The following is a 9917-nucleotide window of genomic DNA, read 5'->3' as shown; positions in this document are numbered from 1 at the left end:
TAGTACAATAGAAAGACATTTAGGATTAAAATCCTTATTAGTTTCGAACCACTCCTATAATTTATCCTGCAGAAGCCACTAGTGGAAGCCAGAGTGGAGATCCAGACTACAGAACGCATCTTGCCCATCCAAACTGCCAAAGTCTTACAGACCTTTGTCAACTCCAATTCAAAGGATGGGAGAACGTTAGCTTTGTTAAGCATTGTTCTGTATGCACGACCAATGCTAATGAAAATAAAACACATTACAATATATCAAGTATTTAATAAAAGATTTTTTTAACTTTAACATATGGCTGTCAATAGTAATACAAGTCCTCTTCAGTGTGGAAGCTCATAAAGGACAACCTTGTAGTGAGAGCCACACTGTGGGCAGCGATTTACCTGCCCATCATGGGCCCAGAACCAGATAACTTGAGAATTATCTTCTTCACCTGGAAGAAAGAAAATGATAAAAGGTTATGTTTCAGTGCTTGAATTTATTGTACTGCTACAAACTGAGCGGATTCTGTGAGTTTATGGTCTTGTACATTATTCTAGATGTATGACCATTATATCTAAACGTGGTAGTACCCCATATGGGGGTGTAAACTGCTATTTGAGCACACGGAGGGATCGGATGGGAAGGAGTGCTCCTTGGCTTTTAAAACGCAGAATTTTGCGATATGGGGACATGGAACTAACATTTTAGTGGTAGAACTGTACATTTTTTATTAGCTGAAAGTTTGTCATTTACACAAGAGTTATTAGGTGAAACTGGACCCCATAATTTATTGAGCAATTTCTCCCAAATGCAGCAATGCCCCATATGTCATCAGAAGTTACTGTTAGGCCACAAATCAGGGCTGAGAAGGAAGGAGCGCTATTTGGTGCACAAATTTTGCAGGTGACATTTGCGGAACACCGAAGGTGTCAATAGAAAAACCCACAAAATGACCCCATTTTAGAAATTGCACCTTTCAATGAATTCATCTACAGCTGCAGTAACTATTTTGGCCCCACAGGAGTTTGCTTTGCAACATACACGCCAGGCTTTTTTCCCCTTGTGAATTGCAAATCTGCCACTTAAATGCCCATACATTGTGCCCCCATACAGTGTAGTAGCCCCATATATTGTGCCCAGCTGGAGCTTATGGAGACATACACCCCGTAAATTGTTAAGTGCACTCTCCCAGCTACAATAATGCCAAACATGTGGCTGCTTACTGTGGTTTAGGCATAGGGGGGCTTAGAAGGAGGGGAATTTGGAAACACAGATTTCACTGGATTTTATTTGAGGGGTTGGGATCCGTCGCTTTTCAAGAGTCTTTGTTCTACCAGTAACATGGGACCCCCTATGTTTCCAGTGATAGATATCCTGCACAAAACTCCACTCAGGTCTAAGTTAGGGTTTTATTGGTAATATTTTGGGGGACATTACTTGTTTTCAATAGAAGGCTGGGATCATATTATTGTGTTCTACACTAAGCACTTACGCTGGAGTTTCCGTGTAAATCCTACAAAAATGTGATTTAGATGAAACCCCCCAATGCAACCGCTCTCCATAATGAGGCAGGTGGAGACACTTTGGACTCAGTTTGGCATCTGTTCCGGTGGTATCCATCTTGAGACATGCACAGAACAGTGGTCACCCACACTTGTGCGCTAAAAAGACACCTAAACTGATGGGACATTGGCGGAACACAGACCAGACGGAGTCCAAAGTGACCACCTGCCTCATTATAGCGAGTGGTTCAGTCGGGGGTTCTATCTGAATCACATTTTTTGGGGAATTTACACTGAAACCCAGACGCAAGTGCTCAGTGGAGAGCGCAGGATAAATGTGAACCGAGCCTTATTCAGATTATTGGGAATCAGAATGAACAAAAACAGCAGTAAAAGAATAGTTTTTAAATTTTACGCAATTTTCGTGTGGTATAAGTGATAAGACTGCTTTATTATAATGTTCAATACATTTACAGCAATGTCAGATTTATAAATAAAATTTTGGTCTACATTCTGAGAGCAACAACTTATCTAGCCAAGAGCTGTATGAGAGCTTATTTTTGCAGGAGGAGTTGGATCCTTTTTTAAGTACCATTTTGGGATACAGAACGTTCTTTTGATCACTTTTTACACAGATGCAGGATGAACAAAAAAACAAAAGACAGCAATTCAGTTATTCATTTTATATATTTTTATGTGGTTCACTGTGCGGTGAAAGCTATTAGTAGTAAGAATGATTTATTGTTTGGTTCAGTATGATTATAACGATACCAGTTTTAGCTCTTTATGCTTTGTTACTTCTGCACACTAAAAACAATATTTTACAAACATTAATTTGTTTTTGCATCGCCATATTCTAAAAGCTGAAACTTATTTTTTACCACAAGAGCTAGGTGGGGCCTTTTTCTTTGTGGGAAAGTTAAGAGTAATTATACTATATTTAATACAAGCATTTTATTTAATCCTTTTACTTTAACCTAGTACCACTGTGGAACATGAACATTTCTCACCAATTCCTGGTCCCATACACTGCAGTACTCACGTAGTACTCACAATACAGTGCATGAGACCCGTTAGATTTTCACTGACTCAGTCTGTTAGACACTGCCATAAAAAGGGTCCAACAGACAACTGTACCCCGAGGTCATCTGATGACCTCGGGGTGCAATGCAAACTATTGGCACCCACGATTACAATCGCGATGAGCAGATAGTGTTAAAGAGGGAGTATTCTCCCTTTTAACCAATTAGATGCTGCTGTTGTGATTGACGGTGGTATCTGATGGGTTAATTGGCATGGTGTACATATCTGGCACACAGCCCAAAGTGACATGTGCTCATGACCAATCTGTACAGCTTTCAGGGGTTAATCACCCTTTCTATAAGTTTTACACTGAAATGAAACGTGTAGCAAAGAAACTTACATCTGCAGCCCACAAGTCTCTGCTTATTGACTGACGGCACAATGTATGGATTCTCTTTGGTTCATGCATAGGATTTTGGCTTGAGGACGTTAAAAGGATCCTTAAAAAGACAAAATGAGTTGTAAATGTTATACCACTTACAGGTGCATCTCACTAAATTAGAATATCAAAATTTATTTATTTCAGTTCTTCAATACAAAAAGTGAAACTCATTATATAAAGTCATTACAGACAGAATGATCTATTTCAAGTGTTTATTTCTGTTAATGTTGATGATTATGGCTTACAGCCAAAGAAAACACAAAAGTCATTATCTCAGTAAATTAGAATACTTTATAACAGCATGAAAAATGTTTCCTCTTGACAATACCCCATAGATTCTCTATGGGGTTAAGGTCAGGCGAGTTTGCTGGCCAATCAAGCACAGGGATACTGTTGTTTGTAAACCAGGTATTGGCACCTGTCCACACTGCCAAAAGTACCAAGTCCTGCAGGAGAATGAAATTTCCATCTCCAAAAATCTTAGCAGAGGGAAGCGTGAAGTGCAATAAAATCTCCTGGCAGACGGCTGCGCTGACCTTGGTCTTGATAAAACACAGTGGACCTACACCAGCAGATGACATGGCTCCCCAAACCATCACTGATTGTGGAAACGTCACACTAGACCTCAAGCAGCTTGGATTGTGGCCTCTCCACTCTTCCTTCAGACTCCGGGACCTTGATTTCCAAATGAAATGCAAAATTTACTTTCATCTGAAAACACCACCTTGGACCACTGAGCAACAGTCCAGGTCTTTTTCTCCTTGGCCCAGGTAAGACGCTTCTGGCGCTGTCTATTGGTCATGAGTGGCTTGACACAAGGAATGCGACACTTGTAGCCCATGTCCTGGATAGGTCTGTGTGTGGTGGCTCTTGAAGCAATGACTCAAGCAGCAGTCCACTCCTTGTGAGCCTCCCCCAAATTTTTGAACGGCCTTTTCTTAATAATCCTTTCAAGGCTGCGGTTATCCCGATTGCTTGTGCACCTTTTTCTACACACTTTTTCGTTCCACTCAACTTTCCATTAATATGCTTGGATTCAGCACTCTGAACAGACAGCTTCTTTAGCAATGACCTTTCGTGGCTTATCCTCCTTGTGGAGTGTGTCAGTGACTGCCTTCTGGACATCTGTCAAGTTAGCAGTCTTCCCCATGATTGTGGAGCCTACTGAAACAGACTAAGGGACCCTTGTAAACGCTTAGGAAGCCTTTGCAGGTGTTTATTGTTAATTATTCTACTTTACTGAGATAATGAGTTTTGTGTTTTCATTGGCTGTAAGCCATATTCAACATTAAAAGAAATAAACACTTGAAATAGATCATTAAGTTTGTAATGACTATATAATATCAGTTTCAGTTTTTGTATTGAAGAACTGAAATAAATTACATTTTTGATGATATTCTAATTTTGTGAGATGCACCTGTATATGTAAAGAACGCAAACGTTTATTTAAAGACACTGAACAAAATAATTTAGCAATGTCTTGTCATGAATCCAGATACACAGAGATTCCTGCAAAGGACTCATTATGGACTTTGACCTTAATCCACATTTGTATAAGAGGTCGGTCATTTGCTTTACTTCTCCTGGAAACAAAGGAATAACTGGAACAAGGCCTGAAACTCCTGATAGGCACTGCTGTACTTACACGGTTGATCCTCTGAAATCAGCACAATAGATCCCATGCACAGCTATACAGTACATTGCCTAATCTCAGACCTGCACTATTTACCGTGTGTTGAAGCAAGAACACCATCTTATAATAAGGTCTGGAAAGAAGCTGTCGTAGGACAAACTTATTGTAATACTCCTGCCAGCAGTGATCAATGTAATGGAGGCCAAAGTATGTCAACAGCAGGAGAAACACTTCCTCCCCACTATGATGTCTAAAGTGATGGGTACATGGTTAGCACCCCATTCTGCTTTATGACATCCATATGCACTGAGGACCTGTGGAGAGGGTGCATGAGAAAGAACGTAAAAAAAGTAATCTGGTGGCATTACCCCTTGAGTTGTTGCCACATGACAGATGTTTGGAGTCCTTCACAGTGAGAAGCAAGGTAGAACAACGTTATTAAACGATGCTGCCAAAGTATCATTAAATGGGTTGTCCAGGGCCATTTTATTTTTACTTTGGGCCTAAAAACTAACAGGCAGGTAGTTGCAAACAGAGACAACTACCTGCCTGCTTTACCCAACTACAGTCATACTGATTGACAGCTGGCTCTCCGCAGTTCGGCAGCAGGAAGCTGGCTGTCAACAGAGCAGAAGAGAAGAATCTGCTCTGTTGACAAGACGTCCATGGAAGCCGCTGAATCACCAGCAGGAGCAGTCTGTGACCGCTCTGTGCTGGCAGAGACAGACACCAGGCACAGACAGGCAGTTAGCAACTACCTGCCTGTTAGTTTTTAGTTCATAGTAAAATAAATAAATAATAAAAAAAAAATTCTTCTCATGCCTATTTGTGGATACTGCCATCATTCCTAGACTACATATCCCATCCTGTCTTATATGCTGGAAAAAGTATCCAGTTTCTCCTAGTTCCCCACTCTGTTATAGGGTCCTGGCTTCAAATCCCACCAAGGACAACATCTGCAAGGAGTTTGTATGTTCTCCCTGTGTTTGCGTGGGTTTCCTCCAATTTACTCCCAAACTCCAAAGACATACTGATAGAGAATTTAGATTATGAGCCCCAATGGGGACAGTGATGATGTCGGTAAAGTGCTTTGGAATTAAAGGCGCTATATAAGGGATTAAATAAAAAAGCGCCAAGAAATAGGACCTGGGAAGCATGACTACAGAACACAGAAGTGACCAGATGTGTGTTCCCTGTGGCTAGACTGTCTAGCAGGTCACTAATAATGCCCCATATACACCAGGGTGTGACTAGAAGCTACACCAATAAAGTATAGGGGATGCCACCAGGACCCAAACTTTACATCACAAGCACAAGACCTACAGATGCATCTGAAGACGGGGACCCCTCTTCAGCCAGTTTCACTTTGTCCCAGACTCATCAAGTGTCACCAGGTTTCTACTGTAAAACCGATTGGAATGTCGCTTTTTGCACAACTTTTCGTTGCTGAAAGCAAATAGTTTCTTGACACGTGTGTCCCAGCCAGCTTAGACAACTTTGAGAAGTGGGCAAAGCCAATGTTTGTTCCTCTAAACACACAAGGATATTAAAATGGTTTGTCCAAGACTTGACAACCCCTTTCTTAAAGGCTGTATTACCCGGTATAAAACAAACTCCCCTTCCACACCAGCGTCGTTCCAACAGTGTCAGCAATAGATCTCCCGGTCCCATATGGAATAATCAGCAGCCACTAACAGGCTGCTTCGCTCACACTTCCTGGAGATGAACTTTGGACATCAGAGGAAAGTGTGAGAACAGTGGCCCATTAGCAGCAGACTGGCTGCAGCACTCACACGGTATACAAATATCATGGGAAACCAGGGAGACCCAGCACTCACATTGCTAGAATGGCACCCGCACAGGAGGGGAGTTTGTTTCCATTTTACACTGAGGGATATAGTAAGGAGGGTTTGTCCACTACTTGGCACAATACAAGAAAATTGTAAAAAAAACAAACAGTAAACACAAGGAGTAAGATACAAGTGTGTGAACATGGCTCAGCCTTGTCCTAGACGCACTCTAACAGACGGGGGAGGGGAGCAGCACTCTAACAGACGGGGGAGGGGAGCAGCACTCTAACAGACGGGGGAGGGGAGCAGCACTCTAACGCCCCCAGTTGTACATTTCAGTCTTAATTATCTTAGTTAATTATGTCATATACCTCTCCCTTCTTCAAAGCGTTCAGGACTTTCTTCTCCAGGCCCGTCGCCTGCTCCTCATCAGTGGGGATACCTAAACAGAAGACACAAAAAGGACAGATCATAGCAAGAATACTACAAAAAAAAAACCAAGTGACCTGAAAGTGGCTGATAACAGAGGACAATTGCCAGCCGAGCTGTGTGACAATTCAGTCTGTACAGAGGGTACAGTAGTGGAAGTGTAACCTGTGCAGGGGCTTGGCAGACCCCGTGCACACGGTCACAGTCCTGGGTGTCACCTGCTGTCACTGGAGCAGTGAGTACCTGCTGATGGGCGGCGCACATTACTACACTGCTGCAAAGTCACGTACACTGTCCCGTCCTATGCCCTTCACAGGGGACACCGCACACTCCAGCCTCACACCTAGTAATACACAGCAGTCCTCACACCACACACAGGAGGCGGCCACTGTCCACCATGGCTGTCATACCCACCTCCAGCGCTCATGGCTCTGACGCATGGTCGGCTGCGGCACACGGTCCCTGCACTCCGGGGCACAGCGCGACGGACGAGCTGAGAAACCTCCAAGAAGCCATGACTGCTGCACCTCACAGCCGACAGCTGCCACTACAGCGTCCAGGGGGCGGGGCAGTGCGCATTTATACCCGGGACCATACCAAGCGCATAGCGGAGGGGTGCACCGTAACAAGGCAGTGAGCAGAGAGGCCGTGTCATCTCCGTATATGGCCGTAATGTGCTGTACCCGCGGGGTTATTGCTGGCGCTTAATTACCACATGTAAAGGGAGTCAATGACAGGTGGAAACGCCATTTGTTCTCTAGTAGCAGCCGCCCAATAAAAGTGACCTCATCAATGGGAAGAATTGTTTATAAAAAGCAGCAGCTTTGTGATTTACTTGTTTTTAAAAAATCCTTTTCATTCTCAAGGAGAGGAGGAATTTTAGTTTTGTTTACTGCTCGTTGCCTAGGTTACCGGCCACTGCTGTGCTAGGAGTGCAGCGCTTACAAGCTGTTTTCTATAGAGCTTGTACACACTGATTTGAGGCTGCCCGGATTTAGTACCCTGCACTCTCCGGGGCTGCAGCGGTAAAGATGCCTCATGTGTCAGCATCGGAGGGCGCACCATTTGGGTTCAGCGATGCGACATTGCCACATGTCTGACCTGTCAATCAAGCAGCACAGCATCGGCCACCCGGCAACCAGAAGTCGGGAGGATGGGGATCGGGGTGCTGAACATCAACGTGGAGACAACCTCTTTATTATCTACCTTGAGCGAAGTTCACACACAGTTTTCTACATGGATATTGTGTCAGATCCGCTCCAAAATCCACGTAAAAAACTGCTTCAGATACTCTGACTACTCCTCATATTCATTGCTGTGGAATATCCACACGGCTGTTCATATTGTGAATTATTTTGAGAGTTTTTCTGACTAAACATTAAAAACCTCACTGCACAAAATAAAAAATAATAATAATTAATGTCACTTCTGTGAGGCGGATTCTCATGGAAGCTTCTCCAAACTCGACACTGTCACAGGCTGCAAAAGACCATAAGGAGAGAATACTTCAATAACGCTTCAAGAAAAGAACCCCAAAACAAAGAGAAAAAGCAACGCAAATTCCTCTGGAAAATCTCATTGGATTTTCCGCTTCCAAAAAAGACATAGTTTTGTCATTTCTGTTTATAACCAAAGCCTGAGAGATCCGACGCAGGACAGAGCCCAGTGGTGCCGGGCGGACTATTATAATGGGGTACTATAGTTTTTGCCTGGGGTGCTGCCAGGACTTTTGGTGAAAAGGATTTTCTGAGAATTATTTGTTTACCCCCGAGGCTTCCAGAGGTTAAATGGGTATTCCAGATTTGGAAGACCTCTGTTCCCCAGCTGCAGTTTATTTAAAAAACAAGCAAAATGTGCTCTACTCACCCTCCACAGGTCCAGCGGTGACTCTCTGCCGCTGCTCTTGGTGTTTGCTATTGTGGGTTTCTGTTGCTGCCCCTTTCTGCACCAACTAAACCTCAGAGCCCAGTGATAGGCTATGTGCCCACGGTGCAGAAATGAAGCAGAAATTTTCCGCAGCATTTCTGCATGTCCTTGGCAGTAAAAACGCATGCTGATTTTACACGCGTTTTTGATGCATTTTTACTTGTGGATTTGCCAGGCGTTTTTCAAATGCATTGTATAGGCAAATCAGCATGCGGAAACGCATAAAGAATGGACATGCTGCTTTTTTTTCCACACCTAAAATCCATGCAGAAAAAATCCTGAGATGTGCAATGCGCTTCTGCTACATTTCCGCACGGAAAATAAAAAACACAAAAAACGCACAAAATCTGCATCGTGGGCACATAGCCATAGGCTGCAATGGTGAGGAGCTGAGAGCCCTTCATAAGCGGCAGATGCCCAGTATGCGATACAGAGCCGGCATCTTTCTCTGACAGCTTTGGCTGGAGCTAGCTCCGATCGCAGCTGTCTACCATTTAGATGCCTCTTTTCCCTATTTAAAAATTAAGAAAATACAAAATTGAAATAAAAAAAACATTTACTTAGTATTGTCATGTCCAAAAAAAGGCTAGTTTATCAAAATATTACATTATTTAAACTGTATGTAAAATGACAAAAAAAATATATCAAAAGTTCAATTATAGTAGGATCCTTCCTTCTTATATACAGGTGCATTTCACAAAATTAGAATATCATCAAAAAGTTAATTCATTTCAGTTCTTCAATACAAAAAGTGAAACTCATTATATAGAGTCATTACAGACAGAGTGATCTATTTCAAGTGTTGATTTCTGTTAATGTTGATGATTATGGCTTACAGCCAATGACAACACAAAAGTCATTATCTCAGAAAACCGATCAGTATCTGGTGTGACCACCATTTGCCTCACGCGGTGCAAACACATCTCCTTCGCTTAGAGTTGATCAGGTTGTTGGTTGTGAAATGTTGGTCCTCTCATCAATGACTGCAAACTTGCTGGATATTGGCAGGAACTTGAACACTGTCGTGTACGCCGATCCAGAGCTATACTGGCCGTGCAAATCCCACCAAGGACAGCATCTGCAAGGAGTTTGTATGTTCTCCCCGTGTTTGCGGGGGTTTCCTCCGGGTTCTCCGGTTTCCTCCCACACTCCAAAGATATACTGACAGCGATGATAATGTATGTAAAGTG

General features: G+C 42.9%; 1 pseudogene; it reads right to left on the bottom strand.

Moving 5' to 3' along the window:
* Window positions 1-244: 244 nt before the first annotated feature.
* LOC141220451 (cytochrome c oxidase subunit 5B, mitochondrial-like) lies at window positions 245-7317 on the bottom strand (annotated as a pseudogene).
* Between the last annotated feature and the right edge of the window lie 2600 nt (window positions 7318-9917).

Source organism: Phyllobates terribilis, unplaced genomic scaffold (assembly GCF_046119375.1).
Source record: "Phyllobates terribilis strain yellow unplaced genomic scaffold, ASM4611937v1 Scaffold_297__1_contigs__length_2349677, whole genome shotgun sequence".
NCBI classification, from domain to species: domain Eukaryota; kingdom Metazoa; phylum Chordata; class Amphibia; order Anura; family Dendrobatidae; genus Phyllobates; species Phyllobates terribilis.
This window is presented reverse-complemented; position numbering and strand designations above follow the sequence as displayed.